Genomic DNA, 27,108 nt, shown 5'->3' with positions numbered 1-27,108 from the left:
GCAATAATTTACAGGTATAAATTTCTCCCAATTAATTGAAATAAGAGAGAAATCAAAGCGTTTAATTTCCGAACAGGACGCCACCACCATTATTGTTCATAAGTCAACACGGAGAGAATTAAATATCAATCTTAATCAATTAATCTTAGAGAATCCATCTCCAATGAACTTAAAACATACTTTAAATGTTCAAGATTAATATTAGAGTACTTTTAAAATTATTAGGGAAGAGGAAAACAGAATAATAATCAATTTTAATTCTCCCGCCAGGGCCGGCATTTATGATCAAAGTGTCATCCGAAAGGGAATGACTAATCTTAATCCGACTCCATCCATATCAATCCACAAAATAACCATTAAAAATATCCACACTATATTAAATAATAGACTTATGTGAATGATATTCACATAAGAATAATCAATTTTAGCGATAATAACAATACGATTTTACCGCGATACTCGGAGCATCGGCGAGACCACGTGCTAAAATTAACACATAAAAACTACTGAAATAACACATTAAATCGATTCAAAAACAAAAATGAATACTACAGATCGATTCCCCGATTCAATATGCATACTGTATATATCACATATAAATTTTAAACATTAAATTAAAGCATAAATAAATTAAAAATAGGTAGAATTGTACAGTTAACACAGTATCGTTTCCAAACGGACAATACGAAAACACAAAAATTAACATAACTTCTTATCTACCGCATCGAATCACACAAAATTAGTACCAAAATGATCGGAATTACAAGATCTCTGTGAAAATAAAACCAATGTGTACTCACCCGGAGCGGATCCCGGTTTAAATTAATCCAATTTCATCCCAATGGTAGCACAACATAGGGGGAGAAGAAGAAGAACACATTTAATAAATCACACAGTTTTTGCACAAAACTTGCTTGTAACACACCAATCGATGCAGAAATCACTCCGGAGTATATATTTCACCAGAAAACCGCTCTTTCCTTCGAAGAACAAGCAGATAACAACTTTTTTCCACTCCGGGGGCTTCACTTTTGGCGCGAAAATGGCAAAGTTCACTCATTTTTCGCAAAAAACATGGAAACTAATTGACGAAACAAGACAAAAATAATATGAAGCAGTAGATCTCACTTAGCTGCACACACACATATAAAAATTACGATGCTGGTACCATTATTTCCGCACTTCTGGACCAAAATGCAGGAGCGACGAAAAACACGACTTCAATCCAATGACGCGACCAAGCCAAGTGCATCGCTAGAGGTAAAACTGAACCGGATCTCCACGGGAAAGCTCGCCTGCAGGCAGACTGATTACTCTCGATTCGTGTGCGACGGACACGGAGCCATCTAGCCAGACGGGGGGAGGATGCCATGAAAAAGCAGAAATATATATAACGAAGAATAAAGTCGATGCTTAGCACAGCGCCCTACGTTTCCCTCTTCCTTCTAGGGTGCGTATCGCGCGTCCTGCGTTTGGGCGGCCCCCTTTTCGCCTTTTTTGGGCCCGCGGCTTTAGCCGCGGGCCCAAAAAAGTGGGGGCCCCCCCGCATGGCCGCACAAACGCAGGACGCGCGATACGCACCCTAGAAGGAAGAGGGAAACGTAGGGTAGAGTGGGGCTACATCACAGTAGGAATAATTACTACAAAGACTGGTGAAGTTAAGTTAATGCTTTCTTAAGCATTTATGAAAAGTAATATCACATTTCAAGAGTGTATATGTAAAGTGGATAGCATTTACATGTGAAAGGAAATACAGAGATTACATCAATAATTCTGATGTTTTTAAAGACACAAAGCTAATCTTGCTTTCTTTTGGTCTGTTCGTTGTGTTTCAATGAGTCTTTCCTGTTTGATATATGTTAAATGAACACATTTTGTATGTAACATTGCACTTTTAACTATTGATCAATGGGTGATTTGTATAAAAATCTAATGTTCATTCAAGTCACCCATTTTAACTAAAGAGAAAGTAAATGCAGTCAGCTTTGCCACATTATTACAAAATAAACACAATTCATGAATGAATACAGACAATTTAATTACAAACATATCATTTTACACTTAACAAGCAGAAACAGAGATTCGCTTCAGAGAAATGCAGGTGACGGTGGAAAAGACGAAACGAATGACAAGATTTTAAATAAACAGGGATTTCTGTGTGTCCTGAGGAAGATACAGTTGCAGTATTTTCATTTGGCGACATGTTGAAATTCACACATGGTGACTTGTACTCAGCGACTTGCCAGGGCTTTTCCATGGTTAGGAAAGAGACGGCAAACATTCATGTGAGGAGACATCTGTGGGTGGTAAGGCTTTTTTACTGGTAATTTCTGATGAATTCTAATTTTTTGCATTAAATGCGGCTAACGTTGGGACAGTGCAAGCCAACATAACCGCGCGTACCAGCTGCAATGAATTGCGAAACTGGTACATGTTCCAAAAATTAGTTTAACATCAATAGGCACCCGATGGGGGCCCTATCAGATATTAAGCTGATAAGAACAGATACTACACTTTGATCTTAGCCAAAAGGCCGAGAAGCGATAAAGAATTTAAAAATTTAAAAAAATTTGAGGGGGGGCCAATGCTTTCTTCCACATAATTCGGCCCTCCTCTCCCCCACAGAAGGCTTCTGGACCCATCTCGCAGAGACACAACCTCCTCCGTGGGTGACACGCACTGCATCTGGCCTAACTGCTCACTTGGAGAAGCAGCACGTGGTATGACAACTCGTTGCCAACATTTAAACAAATGTCACTGAGAAACAGGCAACGGCACAGTGAAGGAAATGATCTCATCTGATATGTCACATTAAAATTTCTTTGAAATCTACACAAAAGAGAGCTTCTGTATCACAAATACAATTGCAAAAGTTATTTATTTCTATCTCAGTTTCTAAAAGATGTTTCATGTGTTCTGAGAAGAGGGTTCAAATGGAGCTATAGAATACCTTGTAAATATTGCCATTTGGACAGAAGTGCATTAAAATGGCAATTTGATTTCGTTAAGTACATAAAGCAAACATGCATGTCATGTAGATGAATTATCGGGAATTCATTGCAGACAGAAAAAACACTCATCTCAAATTCAGATAATTATAACAATTAACAAAACACCTGGAACTTCCCATGTTTAGAAAGATGCAATTACATTTCATGATAACAATAATAATAACTGGAACAACTAATTTGTAAGAAAACAGAGACAACACAAAAGAAATCATCATGGAACAAATGTTTGGACAATTCGCTGACAACAAGATTCGAACTGACAACCTGTCTGGTTACGAGTGTAGCAAAGAAGCTGATCAAGCCACATTTTCACAGGCAAGGATAACAAATTTGCTACAGCACTTATACATTTAGAATAACTGAATTCACTAAAGCCATTTGTACAGTCAGGAAAAGAAAAACAACTAAAATAAAATTAGGAAAACAATCATACCAAGATAATCCAAAAATGCCCTTTGAAATTCACAGTGAATCAGTCAATCAAATCTCTATCTCACCATTCAGCATTAAATAGCATGATTGCATTGTCCAAGAAATTAGGAAAGCTACAAAGAAACAAACAAAAATTTGATTAAACTTTCTTTGAACTGAAATAAATACACTTAGAAATGAGCTCACATGAGATTATTCTACTCTAACATAAAACTAATTAAAGTGTCAACAACGGAAAACTACTTATCAACTGACTTCAATTCAACTTATGAACCATATTTGCTTGAAAATTACTTAAGAAGCACATCAAAGAATTTAGGAAAGTGGGAGAATAAATAAATAAATAAAAAAGAAGGAGGCATATAAATAACAATAAAAATTCTATGAAATCACAGGCCAAAATAATTTATGCAGCAATACTGAATACAGAAAAAATAACTCAGTTATTGAGGATCTTCAAGATGAGCAACATTACCAGCCATGAAAAATTAGCCTTACTATTTGTAAAAGTAATACTATTGTGGAATGAATATGCATTTGTAAGAAAAGACGACAAAGTAAGCTACAGAAAATAATATACGTGCACATAAATAACATTTCTAATTCCTAAAAAATACAGAACAGTATATATACGCAAGTTCAAATCAAAAATGTTTATATTACCATCACAGTCCAGTTTCAAGCCTGCTCAAAACAGGCTCAGAAAAATGCTGAACACAGATGCTGAATTTCAAGATGAACACAGGGCATTGCAGAGCATAGATAATAATAGTAAGAATTGACATATTAAAAAGTATTAAAAATAAAGTAACAGTTCAAATGAAACATGAAAACACACACACACACACAAAATAATGTACAGGACACATATGTAAGCTAATTAAAAATAAAAGTGAAATTAAAATGAAAGTCACAGAAAGCATACTCACAAGGAGATACATATAAAAAAGGTTTCTCTAAAGAAAAAAAAAAAAAAAAAAAAAATCAAAGGAATTTAGTGATAGCACTGGCAATCAGTTTTTCCACAAGATTTGAGTAATAAACAATGTGGCAAATATTATGCATGAAATAAGAAAGTAATTATGTCGCAAATAAATGAGAGGTAGGAAAATAATAATAATACAAAAAGAAGTGACATTTAGAAATGAAAATTTTTCAAGTATTATGATAATGATTAAAAACTTAAAACAAACAACAAAATACTCACCCTCTGCCATTTTTAACCCTCTCTGAAGCGCAAAACTTCTTATTCAAGTGGGGAATATCCGACACTAGAAAACCAAAATCTGACACGCAATTTCATTTCAAAACATGCCAGCAGCAAGGTTTTCGTGTTGGACTGTGAGGCACCAGTAGCTTGTTACATTGCCTGGAAATCTTTCGAGCAGGAAACTGTTGAAATTGTGGCGGATTGCGATGAGCTAGGATAGAACCCAGGACCTTGTGGTTCGCAGCCCAGTGACATGACCACAGTGCAAACAGTGTTTTCAATGCAAAGGTCAGTTGTGTGCACATATATGGAAGATACAATAAATAGTGTATATGATCAAAAGTATGTAGAAATGATCTCATTGGTAATCATGATAAAATCACAATAAACCCTGAGATATAAAAATATTCAATAAAAAGAATCGCAAAATAAAATGGTCATGAAAGGGGGAAAAATGCATAAACGGAAATATCAAATATATATAAATCGAAATTAATTTAAAGATAGATAAAAAGCATGAAAAAGGAAATCAGTATTAAAAGAATGAAAAAATAAATAAAAACACACAAACAAACAGAGGGGGAAAAAAAATGAAAGTCAGAAATCATTATTACTAAAACAGGATCAGTTTCGGAGAAAAATAAACCGAATACGTGAAATCAACAAGATTAAATAATAAGAAAGAATCATTAAACACATATATTCAGTAAGGTAACGGAAGAAATAAATTATATGTAAAGTGGTTATTAGTAATCAGATTTAGAAATCTGACAGCTCGGGGGATCACGTGACAGTATCATAACAAGTCGATGGGGGGGGGGGGGAGCAAAATCGCTTTGAAACGAAACGCCTTTCTTATCAGTACCCACTGCCACACACAATTTTAGTAAATAGTATGAAATGGAAGTAAAATTTAAATGATTGGGACAGGGGCAAATGAACCAAAATTCAAGAGAGAGAAAGAAAATAAATGAAAGAATGAAAAACACCAAATAAATTGGGGGGGGGGGAGAGAATTCACTGCTTTGTGTGCAGATTGATGAGACAAAACATGACCAAAAAAGAATAATAATAATAATAATAAAAAGACAAAATAGAATTATGACTTGAAAAAGTTAATTCACAACTGGTGATAAGTGGGGAATAGGTTAAAACAAGGCTTCAGTTAGAAATACATTTTTGGGAAAAGCAAGAAAACAAGAGATTTTAAAATTAACAAGGACACTTAAGAAACTTGAGAAGAAACAAGGAAATCAATAAGTAAGAATTTTCATATTGTGAAAACAGATTAATAAACAAAACATTAAAGTAAGGGATCAAAGGCAAAATGAAGAAAAATATAATAAATAAAAATAACAATGACAGGGAAATAGTACATTCAATGCAGAGATCAGTTGTGATGACATGCATGGTATATACAGTAATATATATGTTCAAAAAATATTTAAAAATGTTAATATTGGTAATCGTAATAAAATTGAGATATAAGATCAGACAATATACAGATCCAAAAAACAAATAGGCATAAGAGAAAAATAAATGCATAAATCAAGGTACCAAATGCATAATGAAATAAAATAAAATAAATAAATGGGTAAATAAACGCCTGAAAAGGGATATCAACATTAAAAGAATAAAAGCACATAAAATCCCTTAATGGTAAGAATCAAAAAATCATAATGATCAAAACAAAATTAGTTCAGTGGAAAAAATAATCTGAATATGTCACAAATAAAAGAAATATTTATTAATAAAAACACATAAATAAAAACATACATTCAGCAAGGAACGGAATAACAATATTGAATGTGAAGTGGGAATAATGTTAGATTTCAAGAGCAAATGGAATCGAAACTAGTCAGATTCAGAGACCATGCGACAAAACGACAAGCGGAGGGGGGGGGGGGGCACACGAAGCCCCAAAGAGAATCGTTTTTCTAATCAGTAATCACTGCCCCAAACTGCGCCTTGTTTGGTCAGCAGACGGTGAAAACGAAATTCAAACTAAATTAATTACATAGCATTTACAGTACACTAAAACCACTCCATATCCATTAAAAAAACTCCCTCGCAATAATTTACAGGTATAAATTTCTCCCAATTAATTGAAATAAGAGAGAAATCAAAGCGTTTAATTTCCGAACAGGACGCCACCACCATTATTGTTCATAAGTCAACACGGAGAGAATTAAATATCAATCTTAATCAATTAATCTTAGAGAATCCATCTCCAATGAACTTAAAACATACTTTAAATGTTCAAGATTAATATTAGAGTACTTTTAAAATTATTAGGGAAGAGGAAAACAGAATAATAATCAATTTTAATTCTCCCGCCAGGGCCGGCATTTATGATCAAAGTGTCATCCGAAAGGGAATGACTAATCTTAATCCGACTCCATCCATATCAATCCACAAAATAACCATTAAAAATATCCACACTATATTAAATAATAGACTTATGTGAATGATATTCACATAAGAATAATCAATTTTAGCGATAATAACAATACGATTTTACCGCGATACTCGGAGCATCGGCGAGACCACGTGCTAAAATTAACACATAAAAACTACTGAAATAACACATTAAATCGATTCAAAAACAAAAATGAATACTACAGATCGATTCCCCGATTCAATATGCATACTGTATATATCACATATAAATTTTAAACATTAAATTAAAGCATAAATAAATTAAAAATAGGTAGAATTGTACAGTTAACACAGTATCGTTTCCAAACGGACAATACGAAAACACAAAAATTAACATAACTTCTTATCTACCGCATCGAATCACACAAAATTAGTACCAAAATGATCGGAATTACAAGATCTCTGTGAAAATAAAACCAATGTGTACTCACCCGGAGCGGATCCCGGTTTAAATTAATCCAATTTCATCCCAATGGTAGCACAACATAGGGGGAGAAGAAGAAGAACACATTTAATAAATCACACAGTTTTTGCACAAAACTTGCTTGTAACACACCAATCGATGCAGAAATCACTCCGGAGTATATATTTCACCAGAAAACCGCTCTTTCCTTCGAAGAACAAGCAGATAACAACTTTTTTCCACTCCGGGGGCTTCACTTTTGGCGCGAAAATGGCAAAGTTCACTCATTTTTCGCAAAAAACATGGAAACTAATTGACGAAACAAGACAAAAATAATATGAAGCAGTAGATCTCACTTAGCTGCACACACACATATAAAAATTACGATGCTGGTACCATTATTTCCGCACTTCTGGACCAAAATGCAGGAGCGACGAAAAACACGACTTCAATCCAATGACGCGACCAAGCCAAGTGCATCGCTAGAGGTAAAACTGAACCGGATCTCCACGGGAAAGCTCGCCTGCAGGCAGACTGATTACTCTCGATTCGTGTGCGACGGACACGGAGCCATCTAGCCAGACGGGGGGAGGATGCCATGAAAAAGCAGAAATATATATAACGAAGAATAAAGTCGATGCTTAGCACAGCGCCCTACGTTTCCCTCTTCCTTCTAGGGTGCGTATCGCGCGTCCTGCGTTTGGGCGGCCCCCTTTTCGCCTTTTTTGGGCCCGCGGCTTTAGCCGCGGGCCCAAAAAAGTGGGGGCCCCCCCGCATGGCCGCACAAACGCAGGACGCGCGATACGCACCCTAGAAGGAAGAGGGAAACGTAGGGTAGAGTGGGGCTACATCACAGTAGGAATAATTACTACAAAGACTGGTGAAGTTAAGTTAATGCTTTCTTAAGCATTTATGAAAAGTAATATCACATTTCAAGAGTGTATATGTAAAGTGGATAGCATTTACATGTGAAAGGAAATACAGAGATTACATCAATAATTCTGATGTTTTTAAAGACACAAAGCTAATCTTGCTTTCTTTTGGTCTGTTCGTTGTGTTTCAATGAGTCTTTCCTGTTTGATATATGTTAAATGAACACATTTTGTATGTAACATTGCACTTTTAACTATTGATCAATGGGTGATTTGTATAAAAATCTAATGTTCATTCAAGTCACCCATTTTAACTAAAGAGAAAGTAAATGCAGTCAGCTTTGCCACATTATTACAAAATAAACACAATTCATGAATGAATACAGACAATTTAATTACAAACATATCATTTTACACTTAACAAGCAGAAACAGAGATTCGCTTCAGAGAAATGCAGGTGACGGTGGAAAAGACGAAACGAATGACAAGATTTTAAATAAACAGGGATTTCTGTGTGTCCTGAGGAAGATACAGTTGCAGTATTTTCATTTGGCGACATGTTGAAATTCACACATGGTGACTTGTACTCAGCGACTTGCCAGGGCTTTTCCATGGTTAGGAAAGAGACGGCAAACATTCATGTGAGGAGACATCTGTGGGTGGTAAGGCTTTTTTACTGGTAATTTCTGATGAATTCTAATTTTTTGCATTAAATGCGGCTAACGTTGGGACAGTGCAAGCCAACATAACCGCGCGTACCAGCTGCAATGAATTGCGAAACTGGTACATGTTCCAAAAATTAGTTTAACATCAATAGGCACCCGATGGGGGCCCTATCAGATATTAAGCTGATAAGAACAGATGTCTCGCACTAATGTTTGCAAACACTAAAGCATGGGCTCATAGCGTGCGTTAACATAGACAGTAAGGTACCACTCGGGTCCGACAAGCGGAGGCCTGCTTCGCTTACGTCTTTAGTGCGAGTCTTTCGATTACTCTATGAGACTTCGTCACGTGTAAGACAGCAAAAGGCTGCTTACGACGTTGACTAACGTCTCGTGAAAGCTGAAAGATAAACTATAAAAAGGTTAAACAAACATAAACTATACATGAGATAACAATAATAAACTATACACTGACAACAAATATAAACTCTAAACAATTAACAATCATAAACTAATAAAGATTTCAACAATACGTAAACTCTAAAGACACAACAGCTGAGGAGGCGTGGATGTTATCAGGAGCAGCGACGACATGGACATAACTTGTCCGTAGTTGTGAAGCACACATTAGAGTTAGAACTGACCCCAGACGTCTAAGTCCGACGGAAAGTCCTGGAGTCAGCCCAAACGCACACATCACAAATACACAAAACAGCAGGCAAGAACAATTTACACATCACTTGGTGGCTCCGGAGGGGTCAGATGTTCGGCGAGGTCAACCCCATCGGTGAATTGCCGATGCCCAGTAATGTGCTCGACGTATATGTCACGAGACCACCTGATACAGTCGCTAACACACAACTTTCGAAACTTGTTGAGGTAGCCCCGCGACATAAACTTCGACAAAAACCTGTCGTTTTCGGGATCCCAAGCTCCCAGTGCTCCAACAACAATAGGAACGATTGTCGCCTGCACTCCATTTGAGGAATAGAGGGGGAGAAGACTCGCATATTTGTCATGCTTCAAGCGTTTAGCCTTCTCGAAGCCCTCCATTCTGTTTTCAAATGGGATGGTTACATCCACAACGAAGATCTTGTTCCCCGACTGCACCACTAAGTCGGGACGAAGATTGTCGGGGCCCACTCGTTGGTTCTCAGAAATAATCGTGCACCTGGTAGCAAGCGCCTTTTTCACCCGTGCTACGATGGTGTCGTGCCGGAGTTGCCAGCCACGAGACCTGCCCTTACAATGGTTGAGGACGTGGGGCAGAGTCTCAAGGTCGGCCTCGTTACATCTCCGACACCTCTTGTCTTCTTTCCATGGTTGGCTTCCATTAAGGGGGAGGAGGTTCAATCTCGCCCTGTGGACAAAGCGCCAGTCAGCAAAGCGGGTGTACGTGCCATCAGCAATGAAGTGTGAGCTCGCAGGTGACTGGGCCACACACTCCATTGCCTTGCCCTGACTGGGTTTGTTGATTAGGGCGGTCGATCGATTGTTCCTCAACCGGTCCCTAATGGAGAAGATGACCTTTCTTCTACCAGATGCACGAACGACAATTTCGTTAAACTTCACCCTTGGCACTCCGTCATCAAATTCCCACACTACTCCGAGACGTCTGGAGGCGAGTCTGGCACAAGTCCAGACGTTGGAGTAGGCGTTGTCGGAGGTGGAGAACGGGCCCTCCGTCACCCCAGACAGGAACTCCTCCAGGTGCGCATCGGTGGGGGACGGGATCTTCAGCCTGTGGGCGATGGTTTGCCTGAGGTCTTCAGTGGCCAGAAGTACGATCTCTTCGTCTGAGGAAGTCAGAAGCTTAAATGCAGTGTCGATCCTATTAAGATCTGACTCCTCAGCGGCAATTGGAATAGAGCAAGAGCCCTTGCTCTTGTGGCCATACAGGTATTCATTGGCCGCGTTCTCCGGGAGGCCAAGGGTGTTCTTAATTTCACCTCTAATTGTGGCGTCCAACGCCTGCCATGCAGTTTTCTGGAACTGCGCTGTCCGCATGGGGAACTGGAGCGCCGGGAAGAAAAATGACTTGAGGGCATCCAGTCTCTGCCATGGAGCAAGGGCAGAGGAAAGGATCTTGGCCCCAATGCCGGACAGGTCATTCAGGCTGTTATAGTCGGGCCAGGCGTTGAACCCCACAGGTCTGCCAAGGAATTTGGTGAATTCACCCTCCTTTAGCGGAGAGATGTTTTCACCACCAATTCGAAAACTTGTGTTTTTTACACCGACCGGGGTGCAGCCAGAGAAGTGCAGGGACACCGATTTTCTTGGATTTAGTGCCATGCCGAGTGCAGCAAGTTGAGCCTGTACAGAGTCAAGGTTGTTTTGAAGCTCAACTGGACTGGCGGCAAGGAGGCACAGGTCGTCCGCAAAGGCCAGCACTTTGTGCTCTACGTGGTCTCCTTGTATGCTCCTGATGACAGGATCTATACAGATGTTAAAAAGGAGACCACTAATAGGGCACCCCTGCTTGACCCCGCTAAGGATTGGAATATCGGACGTCACGCCGCCGTCCGAAAGGATCTTAGTCCTCGAACCTCTGTACAGGTCTCTAATGATGTCGACGAAAAGTGGACCAGTCCCCACGGCTTCTAGAGCCTCAAAGATGGCTTCATGGGGAAGTGAGCCAAATGCGTTAGAAACATCGAGCCACCCGATACAAAGGTCTTTCTTGTGTAATCTTGCCGCGTCGAGTCTCCTCTGGAGGGAATAATTGTGTTCTATCACGCCGTCATGAGGAGTGAACCCCTTCTGGCAGCGCGATAGAACCGAGTATTTCTCGCACCAAGTGCTCAGCCTAGCCGTGAGGCACTTGGTGAAGATCTTGTAGATGGTGGAGGAGAGGGCAATAGGCCTCCAATTAGCGGGCAGAGTTGGGTCGCCAGATTTGGGCAGGAGGATGGTGGTGGAGGATTTCCAACTCTCCGGAATTTTCCGCAGGTGCAGGACCACGTTGAAAACTCTTGCCAAAAATTTCGGGGCACCTGGAACCGACCTCCAATGATGGTAAGTAAGGCGGTCCGGTCCAGGTGCAGTGTTTTCGGCCTTCTTAATCTTTTTTTCAATCTCTGCCGGAGAAAACAGAGAGGCAAGAAGGGGCTCCCGTTGGTCGGAGCAGGCGGTGAAGAAGCCAGCGGCGAAGTCAGCTTGACCCCAAGCGTCTCTGAAGTAGGCATCCAGGGTTGAGGTGGGAATACTACACCTATCCCCAGAGACACCAGTGATCTCCCTGATCGCCCTTCGCCTGTTCCTTCTGTATAATTTTTGGCAGACCTCTGCGTTCTCGATGTCAATCATTGAATCCCCTACTTTAGATGTTCCTCGCCGGCCAGGGCCTCCAGGGACAACTGACGAGTAAATCTCCGCAAGGGCCTGGTCCAGGGTGGACTGAAAATAGTTGAAACTATTATCATCGGGGTCCACCGCTAGCATTTCGTCAAAGATGGCAATGTAGGGAGCAAGCAGACTGGAGTCATCCCCACTTGCGTTGTTGGAGGGAGGAGGAGTGGGCAGAATGGAATTTGTGGGCAAGAGCACAGCCGAGGGATGAGATATGCTCTCGTCCACATTGCTCGCAGCGTTAGGATTGACACCCAAGCGACGTCTCCGTCTCCTCTTAGGCACCGCGAGTTGGAGTTGGGGGCCAGAGCTAGCGATGGCATCCTTAGCGTGGCTGGCAGCGTGATTCTTCAGCCCATTTTCAGAAGGGAAAGAGGCCGGACAGGAGTTGCACCTCCAATTGAATGGCATTAGCGGGGGAAGAATAGGCCCAGAATTCTGCAGGCACGGGTGGCTCGATGGCGCCTTAGATATGCGGCACTTGCACAGTGCGCACCAAAAGTAAGAGGCCTCGATCTGGATAGAGTGTTCTCTCTTGAAATGGCGCAGCAAGTTCCCCTTCATTGAGTTCCATGACTTGGACACAAACGAAGAGGAACAGTCTGGCTCAGGACAAGAGAGGCATCCTTCAATGGGAAACAGGATGTTTACAGAATTTCCATTCCTACACAACTCTGCAGGGATGTTGTCAGGCGCAGGAGTGTGCCACGTGCTCTGTCTAGAAGAAGGGCTGGTATTCGTGAGTTCCGGGGACTGGACCACTGACTGAGTGTTGCTGGGCAGACTTGAATTAATCTGAGCAGCGCTACAGCCGGCTCGGTCTGGGTGGATCTTGTTAACTACTCCCGAGGGAGGCGGAGATGTTAAATTGGCATCCTGAGTGGTGGGAGGCGGAACATGCTCCTGCGAACGAGTGGTCGACCTCTTTGCAATAGGAACAGAATGCTGACGATACCTGTGGAACCGCAACCCCTTCCTTGTTTTGGCCAGGAAGTTGCAGTCCACACAGGGCAACGTAGGCCTAGGCTCCGGAGGTGTAGAAGAAGAAGACACTCCGAGAGCACCTCCCAAATTTCTGACACAAGAAGAGGAGTTGCTTGCGTCGGTGGACTTCGGTTTCTGCGTTGGAGGAGCAGCTTTCGAACTAGTGGCACTGGGCTGGATGGGCCTCAAGGGATTATGGGAGTTGTAATTATGCTCCCGGAGCGCTTTCTTGTTGTCGAAGAGGATACTACATTGGCAACAAAAGCGCGAAGAGGTATCACCCGGAGCCGAGGGAGCAACCGGTGACATAGGGCACTTGTGCAACACGTAGGCAGACCGCATGCTAAAAAATGCCAGGCAGCGCGGACACTGGAATGCAGGCCTTGGAGGAGGGTTGGCCGGAAGTTTCTTCGAAGTCGCAGCTGCGTACGAGAGAGACCCTTTATTGGAGACCACCTGTTTGGAGTAGGAAGTTGCAGGGCGTGTTCGCTTTGTAGAAGAAGAGGCCAGTTCAGGGGGATCTGAACTCAGGGGACTCTTGGAGGAAGCGTCAGCCGTTTCTAGGCAGCGATGGGCAAGGAGCGAAGGCTTGAAATGAAATGCTGCCTTGCACTTGTCGCAAACAAATTGAGGCAACAGCCTCAGAGCTGGATTAGATCTTGAGGGCGCTACAGGAGCAGCAGATTTTGTAGGGCTGCGAATAAGGTGTACCTCTTCGAGATGTAACTTGAGAGATACAGGAGAGGAGAGTACTAGCTCGCAATATTTGCAGACGGACTTGGTCACAGGAGGCAGAGATGCAAACGCCTTGGCAGGAGGGGGCCCACTTAACAAGCCCAGGAACATCTTTGTCCACTCAGATGGATCGTCAGGAAAATTGGCCAGCGGACTATCATTTAGGGTGACCACCTCCCGAACATCTGGTTTTTCAGGGGAGGGGGACAGATACAGCTGGTCTTCCAGAGAGGAGGGAGGAGATTTGGCCAAGACTGGAGAACTCTGAGATGGGAGAGTATTCAGTCCAAGAGAACCCAGAGAAAAGTTAGGCATCACATCCTGGCACTGTGGATCGGAAGGGTGACCTTTGGGGCAGGCATCCTTGTCCGGCTTCTTCTCTGGAGATGTTACAACGTGTGGGAGGTTCCCAGCTGTAGAGTGTGTTCCAAGTGGAAGAGGTTCAGACGTAGAAGCTGCGACCAAGTCAGTGCACTCCTCTGTGGCAAGAAGGGGTCCCAACGGCATTTTCAAGGGATCGCAAGACAATTTCTCTTGAGAGTCAGGTGGCACAGCTTGTGACTTCAACTGAGGCGAAGCGCTGGCTTCAACCTGCTTCTTAGCAGCAAGTTTGGAGCGGGTCCTCTCGCACACAGCAGATCCAGGTTTTGAAGCGACTGTACCCAGACCAGAGCACGACGTAGAACTATCGTTGACAGCAAATTTGTCGCACTGGGAGGGATCCGGGCAATTCAGAGCATTACTGGGATCGGAGTTACGAGAAGGCCGCACAGGATCATGAGAAGAAGGACTATTGCCCAAGCACGTTTTGTCCGGCGAAGGGGGCAGTGGCGGACCCACATTAGAACAATTGGGAGACCGCGGGGAAAGCACAACACTCGGCAGCGCAAAAGTTTTTGGCGGACTTACTAGCGAGGCAGTCGCAGGGAAAGACAAATTTTCCGAGACCTTAGTCGGGGAAGACATTTTTGGCTATAAACTGAACAAGAATTCAGAAGATCAGACAGGGGTGCCGGGTGAGACATAAGAGCAACATACATAAACCGATCACTTGTTTACTAGAATCCGGAGATGGTGGGGCGAGCAAGGGGGTAGAACTTATTACTGTATGAACGTAAAGCTAACAGAAATTACATGGGGCCAGTTAAACATTAAAGAAAAAATTATTAAGCAACTAAAAGTTAAGAGAATGGTGTATCCAAAAACCAGAAAAAAAAAAAAAAAAAAAAAAAAAAAAAAAAAACACGAAAAACGGAAACAAACAAAACAGATTAAACTAAAAAAAAAGAGGGCCGGGGGGAGGACATTACAAAAAAAAAGACACTATTGAGGGGATTATTTAAAACAGGTTAGACAAGTTTGGGGGCCGCCTCACACACCCCACAATCTCCAGATCCAGCACAGAGACCCCCCAAGACCGATCATCATGGTACAGAGAAGACAAGCTTAAACAGATTTAAAAAAAAATTAGAGGGGAAAAACATTAATGAAAAGGACAGGAAGACAAAAACAGCAAAGGGAGATGGGAGAGAACCGACAACCGACAAACCAAGCCCACCATAAAAAATTAACAAATACACACAAAATAAAAAAAAAAAAAGAGGGGGGGGGGGAGATTTAATAAACAGGAATACACTTAAACTTAAGAAAACATAGGTTGCGCAGAACAAACAGGAGTGCAAAAAAGGAGGCAGCAAACTATTTAAAAAATCAGTAAAATGAAAAGCCCAAACTTAAGCCAGGGGGGGAAGCTTTAACAACTTAAAACCAGAAACAAAAAAAAATAAAAACACACGATTAACTATTAAAACACAAACTTAGGCCAGGGGGGGAAGCTTTAACAACTTAAAACCAGGAACAAAAAAATAAAAACACACGATTAACTATTAAAACACATTCTCCGAAGAGACCAAAAAGTATTTAAACAAGGAGTAACTATACACGATGCAGAGATCGGGATCGCATGTATGATTAGTTAGTCGAAAGATCAATACTCAAAATCAAATAAAATGACCGAGGAGACCACATAAATAAGAATTTACCCAGTGGGAGAAATAACCCTTTAACACTGAGAACACATGCATACAACACAATAAAATAGACCCCACTGAACCAAAAAGTATACACAAACAAAAATCACTTAAACTGAAAAAAGATAAAAATACCCGACTAAATAAGGTCAAAAATAATATAATAAAGAGCAATTTGTTATCTGAAAAGGAAACACAAAAAAGGGCACAGTATTCTCCAGAACCAACAAAAATAAAAAGATAAATAAATAAAATAAAGACAATTAAGAAATAAAATAAAAGCTACGTATAAAGCTATCGCATTAATCGGGCACATACAAATAATACAAAACAAATCTAGAAAAGAAGGCGTGAGTGATAAACATGGTACTAGTCCCAACGCAAACCCATCAAATCAACACGATGACAGCATTGACAGTTGACACAAACACGCGGGCAGAAGTAAACAAACCTAGAGGGAGGGAGGGGGGGGAACACGAATCGTTAAAACGTATCGTTTCTCCGCGCGCGCTATCACCTGCACCTACTAGGATGTCATACTGCGCTGTGATTGGTCAACGGCCAGGAAAGGAGAAAAATTACAATTTTAGGGAAATTAGGCAAAAGTACACATAGAAACCACTCCCTATCCATAAGATTATTCCCCGCGATAAGTTAAATGTAAAAAGTTCTACTAAAATAATTAAGATAGGAGAGAAATCAGAGCGTTTAATCTCGGATCCGCACTCCGCCGCTAATGTTTACATTAAGAGACGCGAGGAGAAGCACTAGCTGTATGCACCAAATTAACTCAACAGACATAGAAATTAAAAGAAAACATGTTTAAAATGATCTAGATTATAAAAATACAGGTTTTCGAATTATTGGGGGGAAGGAAACGGAGAAAGAAACAAATTCAACTGCATCCTGCCAATTCCGCAGCGGATCGCTAAAATTAGCTCTCCCGTTAACGGAAGGGGATGGCAGTCGAATTTGATCTAATTCCATCGGCCCTAATCCGCGCAATAACACAAAAATAACTAATCTAGGTTACGTAAGAAGGCTATGAGAAGGCGTAAGACACAAAAATAAATGAATACCAATAAAAATAAACAAAATTTCCGCGAGGACACGTGGGTTGGAACGGGGCTCTAGCGCGACGGTAATCCAACTCGATCCATACCAATCCGCCAGAAATAGCGCAAAGTACACAAAATAAATATACTAAAATGCATAAAAACACATTTTAAAAAAAGAAATACACAGAAATAACATTCAATATCAACAATAAGCCACAACTTTTAAACGCGACCACGTGGGCTGGATCGGGGCTCACGAGCGACGGAAATCCAACTCGATCCATCCCAAACCGCCAGAAATAGCATAGAATACACAAAATAAACAAAATAAATACACTAAAATGCATAGAATCATATTTAAAAAAGAAATACACAGAAATAACAATTAATATTAAAAAATAAGCCGCAACTTGGAAACGCGACCACGTGTTCCCGCGAGACCACGTGTTGCGTTTTTCGCACAAATTGCAAAAAAAAACATACTAAATGCACTCAAATGTAAAAAATAAAAATACCCTCTCATAGCCTGTAAAAAGTTACACAATATACAAATAATAAATCATGGTTAAACATAGATTAAATATGCAAAATAAATTAAAAACTGGGTCAAATCCTGATAACGATAGCGCACGTTGCACGATGTCAACATGGCATCGTTACCAGGCGGATGGCACATAAACACAAAAATAATCATAACTCCCGATCTACTGCACCGAAATTCATGAAATTTGTACCAAAATGATCGGAATTAAAAGATCTCTATGAAAATAAAATCATTATGAACTCACCCGGCACGGCTCCCGAATTAGATTAATCCAAATTCATCCCCGTGGGTAGCCAACACGGAGGGAGAAGAAAAACACATTTTCTATCACAAAAAACACAAATATTAACCAAAAGTGGTTATTGACACACCAATCGATGAATAATTCACTCTAGAATAGTATTCCAGCAGAAAAACCGCACTTTTCTGAGGAAAACCGGTAGAAAACAACTTTTTTCTGTCGGCGGGGCTTCACTAGACACTCGAAAATGGCAAAGTTCGCGCTAATTTTCTAATTAGCACGAAAACTAATTAACGCAGAAACACACCAATTAGATCATCTTGTAGCACTAGTCGAGCTGCACACGCACATACAAAAAAATCTCAGCTAACATCAAAATTTCCGCATTTTTTCGACTTCGAAACGGGAGCTCAAAAAAACACGACTACACTTTGATCTTAGCCAAAAGGCCGAGAAGCGATAAAGAATTTAAAAATTTAAAAAAATTTGAGGGGGGGCCAATGCTTTCTTCCACATAATTCGGCCCTCCTCTCCCCCACAGAAGGCTTCTGGACCCATCTCGCAGAGACACAACCTCCTCCGTGGGTGACACGCACTGCATCTGGCCTAACTGCTCACTTGGAGAAGCAGCACGTGGTATGACAACTCGTTGCCAACATTTAAACAAATGTCACTGAGAAACAGGCAACGGCACAGTGAAGGAAATGATCTCATCTGATATGTCACATTAAAATTTCTTTGAAATCTACACAAAAGAGAGCTTCTGTATCACAAATACAATTGCAAAAGTTATTTATTTCTATCTCAGTTTCTAAAAGATGTTTCATGTGTTCTGAGAAGAGGGTTCAAATGGAGCTATAGAATACCTTGTAAATATTGCCATTTGGACAGAAGTGCATTAAAATGGCAATTTGATTTCGTTAAGTACATAAAGCAAACATGCATGTCATGTAGATGAATTATCGGGAATTCATTGCAGACAGAAAAAACACTCATCTCAAATTCAGATAATTATAACAATTAACAAAACACCTGGAACTTCCCATGTTTAGAAAGATGCAATTACATTTCATGATAACAATAATAATAACTGGAACAACTAATTTGTAAGAAAACAGAGACAACACAAAAGAAATCATCATGGAACAAATGTTTGGACAATTCGCTGACAACAAGATTCGAACTGACAACCTGTCTGGTTACGAGTGTAGCAAAGAAGCTGATCAAGCCACATTTTCACAGGCAAGGATAACAAATTTGCTACAGCACTTATACATTTAGAATAACTGAATTCACTAAAGCCATTTGTACAGTCAGGAAAAGAAAAACAACTAAAATAAAATTAGGAAAACAATCATACCAAGATAATCCAAAAATGCCCTTTGAAATTCACAGTGAATCAGTCAATCAAATCTCTATCTCACCATTCAGCATTAAATAGCATGATTGCATTGTCCAAGAAATTAGGAAAGCTACAAAGAAACAAACAAAAATTTGATTAAACTTTCTTTGAACTGAAATAAATACACTTAGAAATGAGCTCACATGAGATTATTCTACTCTAACATAAAACTAATTAAAGTGTCAACAACGGAAAACTACTTATCAACTGACTTCAATTCAACTTATGAACCATATTTGCTTGAAAATTACTTAAGAAGCACATCAAAGAATTTAGGAAAGTGGGAGAATAAATAAATAAATAAAAAAGAAGGAGGCATATAAATAACAATAAAAATTCTATGAAATCACAGGCCAAAATAATTTATGCAGCAATACTGAATACAGAAAAAATAACTCAGTTATTGAGGATCTTCAAGATGAGCAACATTACCAGCCATGAAAAATTAGCCTTACTATTTGTAAAAGTAATACTATTGTGGAATGAATATGCATTTGTAAGAAAAGACGACAAAGTAAGCTACAGAAAATAATATACGTGCACATAAATAACATTTCTAATTCCTAAAAAATACAGAACAGTATATATACGCAAGTTCAAATCAAAAATGTTTATATTACCATCACAGTCCAGTTTCAAGCCTGCTCAAAACAGGCTCAGAAAAATGCTGAACACAGATGCTGAATTTCAAGATGAACACAGGGCATTGCAGAGCATAGATAATAATAGTAAGAATTGACATATTAAAAAGTATTAAAAATAAAGTAACAGTTCAAATGAAACATGAAAACACACACACACACACAAAATAATGTACAGGACACATATGTAAGCTAATTAAAAATAAAAGTGAAATTAAAATGAAAGTCACAGAAAGCATACTCACAAGGAGATACATATAAAAAAGGTTTCTCTAAAGAAAAAAAAAAAAAAAAAAAAAATCAAAGGAATTTAGTGATAGCACTGGCAATCAGTTTTTCCACAAGATTTGAGTAATAAACAATGTGGCAAATATTATGCATGAAATAAGAAAGTAATTATGTCGCAAATAAATGAGAGGTAGGAAAATAATAATAATACAAAAAGAAGTGACATTTAGAAATGAAAATTTTTCAAGTATTATGATAATGATTAAAAACTTAAAACAAACAACAAAATACTCACCCTCTGCCATTTTTAACCCTCTCTGAAGCGCAAAACTTCTTATTCAAGTGGGGAATATCCGACACTAGAAAACCAAAATCTGACACGCAATTTCATTTCAAAACATGCCAGCAGCAAGGTTTTCGTGTTGGACTGTGAGGCACCAGTAGCTTGTTACATTGCCTGGAAATCTTTCGAGCAGGAAACTGTTGAAATTGTGGCGGATTGCGATGAGCTAGGATAGAACCCAGGACCTTGTGGTTCGCAGCCCAGTGACATGACCACAGTGCAAACAGTGTTTTCAATGCAAAGGTCAGTTGTGTGCACATATATGGAAGATACAATAAATAGTGTATATGATCAAAAGTATGTAGAAATGATCTCATTGGTAATCATGATAAAATCACAATAAACCCTGAGATATAAAAATATTCAATAAAAAGAATCGCAAAATAAAATGGTCATGAAAGGGGGAAAAATGCATAAACGGAAATATCAAATATATATAAATCGAAATTAATTTAAAGATAGATAAAAAGCATGAAAAAGGAAATCAGTATTAAAAGAATGAAAAAATAAATAAAAACACACAAACAAACAGAGGGGGAAAAAAAATGAAAGTCAGAAATCATTATTACTAAAACAGGATCAGTTTCGGAGAAAAATAAACCGAATACGTGAAATCAACAAGATTAAATAATAAGAAAGAATCATTAAACACATATATTCAGTAAGGTAACGGAAGAAATAAATTATATGTAAAGTGGTTATTAGTAATCAGATTTAGAAATCTGACAGCTCGGGGGATCACGTGACAGTATCATAACAAGTCGATGGGGGGGGGGGGGAGCAAAATCGCTTTGAAACGAAACGCCTTTCTTATCAGTACCCACTGCCACACACAATTTTAGTAAATAGTATGAAATGGAAGTAAAATTTAAATGATTGGGACAGGGGCAAATGAACCAAAATTCAAGAGAGAGAAAGAAAATAAATGAAAGAATGAAAAACACCAAATAAATTGGGGGGGGGGGAGAGAATTCACTGCTTTGTGTGCAGATTGATGAGACAAAACATGACCAAAAAAGAATAATAATAATAATAATAAAAAGACAAAATAGAATTATGACTTGAAAAAGTTAATTCACAACTGGTGATAAGTGGGGAATAGGTTAAAACAAGGCTTCAGTTAGAAATACATTTTTGGGAAAAGCAAGAAAACAAGAGATTTTAAAATTAACAAGGACACTTAAGAAACTTGAGAAGAAACAAGGAAATCAATAAGTAAGAATTTTCATATTGTGAAAACAGATTAATAAACAAAACATTAAAGTAAGGGATCAAAGGCAAAATGAAGAAAAATATAATAAATAAAAATAACAATGACAGGGAAATAGTACATTCAATGCAGAGATCAGTTGTGATGACATGCATGGTATATACAGTAATATATATGTTCAAAAAATATTTAAAAATGTTAATATTGGTAATCGTAATAAAATTGAGATATAAGATCAGACAATATACAGATCCAAAAAACAAATAGGCATAAGAGAAAAATAAATGCATAAATCAAGGTACCAAATGCATAATGAAATAAAATAAAATAAATAAATGGGTAAATAAACGCCTGAAAAGGGATATCAACATTAAAAGAATAAAAGCACATAAAATCCCTTAATGGTAAGAATCAAAAAATCATAATGATCAAAACAAAATTAGTTCAGTGGAAAAAATAATCTGAATATGTCACAAATAAAAGAAATATTTATTAATAAAAACACATAAATAAAAACATACATTCAGCAAGGAACGGAATAACAATATTGAATGTGAAGTGGGAATAATGTTAGATTTCAAGAGCAAATGGAATCGAAACTAGTCAGATTCAGAGACCATGCGACAAAACGACAAGCGGAGGGGGGGGGGGGGCACACGAAGCCCCAAAGAGAATCGTTTTTCTAATCAGTAATCACTGCCCCAAACTGCGCCTTGTTTGGTCAGCAGACGGTGAAAACGAAATTCAAACTAAATTAATTACATAGCATTTACAGTACACTAAAACCACTCCATATCCATTAAAAAAACTCCCTCGCAATAATTTACAGGTATAAATTTCTCCCAATTAATTGAAATAAGAGAGAAATCAAAGCGTTTAATTTCCGAACAGGACGCCACCACCATTATTGTTCATAAGTCAACACGGAGAGAATTAAATATCAATCTTAATCAATTAATCTTAGAGAATCCATCTCCAATGAACTTAAAACATACTTTAAATGTTCAAGATTAATATTAGAGTACTTTTAAAATTATTAGGGAAGAGGAAAACAGAATAATAATCAATTTTAATTCTCCCGCCAGGGCCGGCATTTATGATCAAAGTGTCATCCGAAAGGGAATGACTAATCTTAATCCGACTCCATCCATATCAATCCACAAAATAACCATTAAAAATATCCACACTATATTAAATAATAGACTTATGTGAATGATATTCACATAAGAATAATCAATTTTAGCGATAATAACAATACGATTTTACCGCGATACTCGGAGCATCGGCGAGACCACGTGCTAAAATTAACACATAAAAACTACTGAAATAACACATTAAATCGATTCAAAAACAAAAATGAATACTACAGATCGATTCCCCGATTCAATATGCATACTGTATATATCACATATAAATTTTAAACATTAAATTAAAGCATAAATAAATTAAAAATAGGTAGAATTGTACAGTTAACACAGTATCGTTTCCAAACGGACAATACGAAAACACAAAAATTAACATAACTTCTTATCTACCGCATCGAATCACACAAAATTAGTACCAAAATGATCGGAATTACAAGATCTCTGTGAAAATAAAACCAATGTGTACTCACCCGGAGCGGATCCCGGTTTAAATTAATCCAATTTCATCCCAATGGTAGCACAACATAGGGGGAGAAGAAGAAGAACACATTTAATAAATCACACAGTTTTTGCACAAAACTTGCTTGTAACACACCAATCGATGCAGAAATCACTCCGGAGTATATATTTCACCAGAAAACCGCTCTTTCCTTCGAAGAACAAGCAGATAACAACTTTTTTCCACTCCGGGGGCTTCACTTTTGGCGCGAAAATGGCAAAGTTCACTCATTTTTCGCAAAAAACATGGAAACTAATTGACGAAACAAGACAAAAATAATATGAAGCAGTAGATCTCACTTAGCTGCACACACACATATAAAAATTACGATGCTGGTACCATTATTTCCGCACTTCTGGACCAAAATGCAGGAGCGACGAAAAACACGACTTCAATCCAATGACGCGACCAAGCCAAGTGCATCGCTAGAGGTAAAACTGAACCGGATCTCCACGGGAAAGCTCGCCTGCAGGCAGACTGATTACTCTCGATTCGTGTGCGACGGACACGGAGCCATCTAGCCAGACGGGGGGAGGATGCCATGAAAAAGCAGAAATATATATAACGAAGAATAAAGTCGATGCTTAGCACAGCGCCCTACGTTTCCCTCTTCCTTCTAGGGTGCGTATCGCGCGTCCTGCGTTTGGGCGGCCCCCTTTTCGCCTTTTTTGGGCCCGCGGCTTTAGCCGCGGGCCCAAAAAAGTGGGGGCCCCCCCGCATGGCCGCACAAACGCAGGACGCGCGATACGCACCCTAGAAGGAAGAGGGAAACGTAGGGTAGAGTGGGGCTACATCACAGTAGGAATAATTACTACAAAGACTGGTGAAGTTAAGTTAATGCTTTCTTAAGCATTTATGAAAAGTAATATCACATTTCAAGAGTGTATATGTAAAGTGGATAGCATTTACATGTGAAAGGAAATACAGAGATTACATCAATAATTCTGATGTTTTTAAAGACACAAAGCTAATCTTGCTTTCTTTTGGTCTGTTCGTTGTGTTTCAATGAGTCTTTCCTGTTTGATATATGTTAAATGAACACATTTTGTATGTAACATTGCACTTTTAACTATTGATCAATGGGTGATTTGTATAAAAATCTAATGTTCATTCAAGTCACCCATTTTAACTAAAGAGAAAGTAAATGCAGTCAGCTTTGCCACATTATTACAAAATAAACACAATTCATGAATGAATACAGACAATTTAATTACAAACATATCATTTTACACTTAACAAGCAGAAACAGAGATTCGCTTCAGAGAAATGCAGGTGACGGTGGAAAAGACGAAACGAATGACAAGATTTTAAATAAACAGGGATTTCTGTGTGTCCTGAGGAAGATACAGTTGCAGTATTTTCATTTGGCGACATGTTGAAATTCACACATGGTGACTTGTACTCAGCGACTTGCCAGGGCTTTTCCATGGTTAGGAAAGAGACGGCAAACATTCATGTGAGGAGACATCTGTGGGTGGTAAGGCTTTTTTACTGGTAATTTCTGATGAATTCTAATTTTTTGCATTAAATGCGGCTAACGTTGGGACAGTGCAAGCCAACATAACCGCGCGTACCAGCTGCAATGAATTGCGAAACTGGTACATGTTCCAAAAATTAGTTTAACATCAATAGGCACCCGATGGGGGCCCTATCAGATATTAAGCTGATAAGAACAGATACTACACTTTGATCTTAGCCAAAAGGCCGAGAAGCGATAAAGAATTTAAAAATTTAAAAAAATTTGAGGGGGGGCCAATGCTTTCTTCCACATAATTCGGCCCTCCTCTCCCCCACAGAAGGCTTCTGGACCCATCTCGCAGAGACACAACCTCCTCCGTGGGTGACACGCACTGCATCTGGCCTAACTGCTCACTTGGAGAAGCAGCACGTGGTATGACAACTCGTTGCCAACATTTAAACAAATGTCACTGAGAAACAGGCAACGGCACAGTGAAGGAAATGATCTCATCTGATATGTCACATTAAAATTTCTTTGAAATCTACACAAAAGAGAGCTTCTGTATCACAAATACAATTGCAAAAGTTATTTATTTCTATCTCAGTTTCTAAAAGATGTTTCATGTGTTCTGAGAAGAGGGTTCAAATGGAGCTATAGAATACCTTGTAAATATTGCCATTTGGACAGAAGTGCATTAAAATGGCAATTTGATTTCGTTAAGTACATAAAGCAAACATGCATGTCATGTAGATGAATTATCGGGAATTCATTGCAGACAGAAAAAACACTCATCTCAAATTCAGATAATTATAACAATTAACAAAACACCTGGAACTTCCCATGTTTAGAAAGATGCAATTACATTTCATGATAACAATAATAATAACTGGAACAACTAATTTGTAAGAAAACAGAGACAACACAAAAGAAATCATCATGGAACAAATGTTTGGACAATTCGCTGACAACAAGATTCGAACTGACAACCTGTCTGGTTACGAGTGTAGCAAAGAAGCTGATCAAGCCACATTTTCACAGGCAAGGATAACAAATTTGCTACAGCACTTATACATTTAGAATAACTGAATTCACTAAAGCCATTTGTACAGTCAGGAAAAGAAAAACAACTAAAATAAAATTAGGAAAACAATCATACCAAGATAATCCAAAAATGCCCTTTGAAATTCACAGTGAATCAGTCAATCAAATCTCTATCTCACCATTCAGCATTAAATAGCATGATTGCATTGTCCAAGAAATTAGGAAAGCTACAAAGAAACAAACAAAAATTTGATTAAACTTTCTTTGAACTGAAATAAATACACTTAGAAATGAGCTCACATGAGATTATTCTACTCTAACATAAAACTAATTAAAGTGTCAACAACGGAAAACTACTTATCAACTGACTTCAATTCAACTTATGAACCATATTTGCTTGAAAATTACTTAAGAAGCACATCAAAGAATTTAGGAAAGTGGGAGAATAAATAAATAAATAAAAAAGAAGGAGGCATATAAATAACAATAAAAATTCTATGAAATCACAGGCCAAAATAATTTATGCAGCAATACTGAATACAGAAAAAATAACTCAGTTATTGAGGATCTTCAAGATGAGCAACATTACCAGCCATGAAAAATTAGCCTTACTATTTGTAAAAGTAATACTATTGTGGAATGAATATGCATTTGTAAGAAAAGACGACAAAGTAAGCTACAGAAAATAATATACGTGCACATAAATAACATTTCTAATTCCTAAAAAATACAGAACAGTATATATACGCAAGTTCAAATCAAAAATGTTTATATTACCATCACAGTCCAGTTTCAAGCCTGCTCAAAACAGGCTCAGAAAAATGCTGAACACAGATGCTGAATTTCAAGATGAACACAGGGCATTGCAGAGCATAGATAATAATAGTAAGAATTGACATATTAAAAAGTATTAAAAATAAAGTAACAGTTCAAATGAAACATGAAAACACACACACACACACAAAATAATGTACAGGACACATATGTAAGCTAATTAAAAATAAAAGTGAAATTAAAATGAAAGTCACAGAAAGCATACTCACAAGGAGATACATATAAAAAAGGTTTCTCTAAAGAAAAAAAAAAAAAAAAAAAAAATCAAAGGAATTTAGTGATAGCACTGGCAATCAGTTTTTCCACAAGATTTGAGTAATAAACAATGTGGCAA

General features: G+C 38.6%; 3 non-coding genes across 3 annotated transcripts; all 3 read right to left on the bottom strand.

Moving 5' to 3' along the window:
- Positions 1-2,352: 2,352 nt before the first annotated feature.
- LOC129982009 (U2 spliceosomal RNA) lies at positions 2,353-2,545 on the bottom strand. The gene has a single exon (XR_008785414.1). It is a non-coding gene; the product is annotated as a U2 spliceosomal RNA (small nuclear RNA).
- A 6,530-nt stretch (positions 2,546-9,075) lies between these two features.
- Positions 9,076-9,260, bottom strand: LOC129981994 (U2 spliceosomal RNA). The gene has a single exon (XR_008785402.1). It is a non-coding gene; the product is annotated as a U2 spliceosomal RNA (small nuclear RNA).
- Positions 9,261-24,963: 15,703 nt separating this feature from the next.
- LOC129982008 (U2 spliceosomal RNA) lies at positions 24,964-25,156 on the bottom strand. Its single transcript, XR_008785413.1, has one exon. It is a non-coding gene; the product is annotated as a U2 spliceosomal RNA (small nuclear RNA).
- Between the last annotated feature and the right edge of the window lie 1,952 nt (positions 25,157-27,108).

Source organism: Argiope bruennichi, chromosome 8 (genome assembly GCF_947563725.1).
Source record: "Argiope bruennichi chromosome 8, qqArgBrue1.1, whole genome shotgun sequence".
Lineage (NCBI taxonomy): Eukaryota > Metazoa > Arthropoda > Arachnida > Araneae > Araneidae > Argiope > Argiope bruennichi.
Note: the sequence above shows the minus strand (reverse complement) of the source record. Positions and strands in the feature narration are given on the sequence as shown.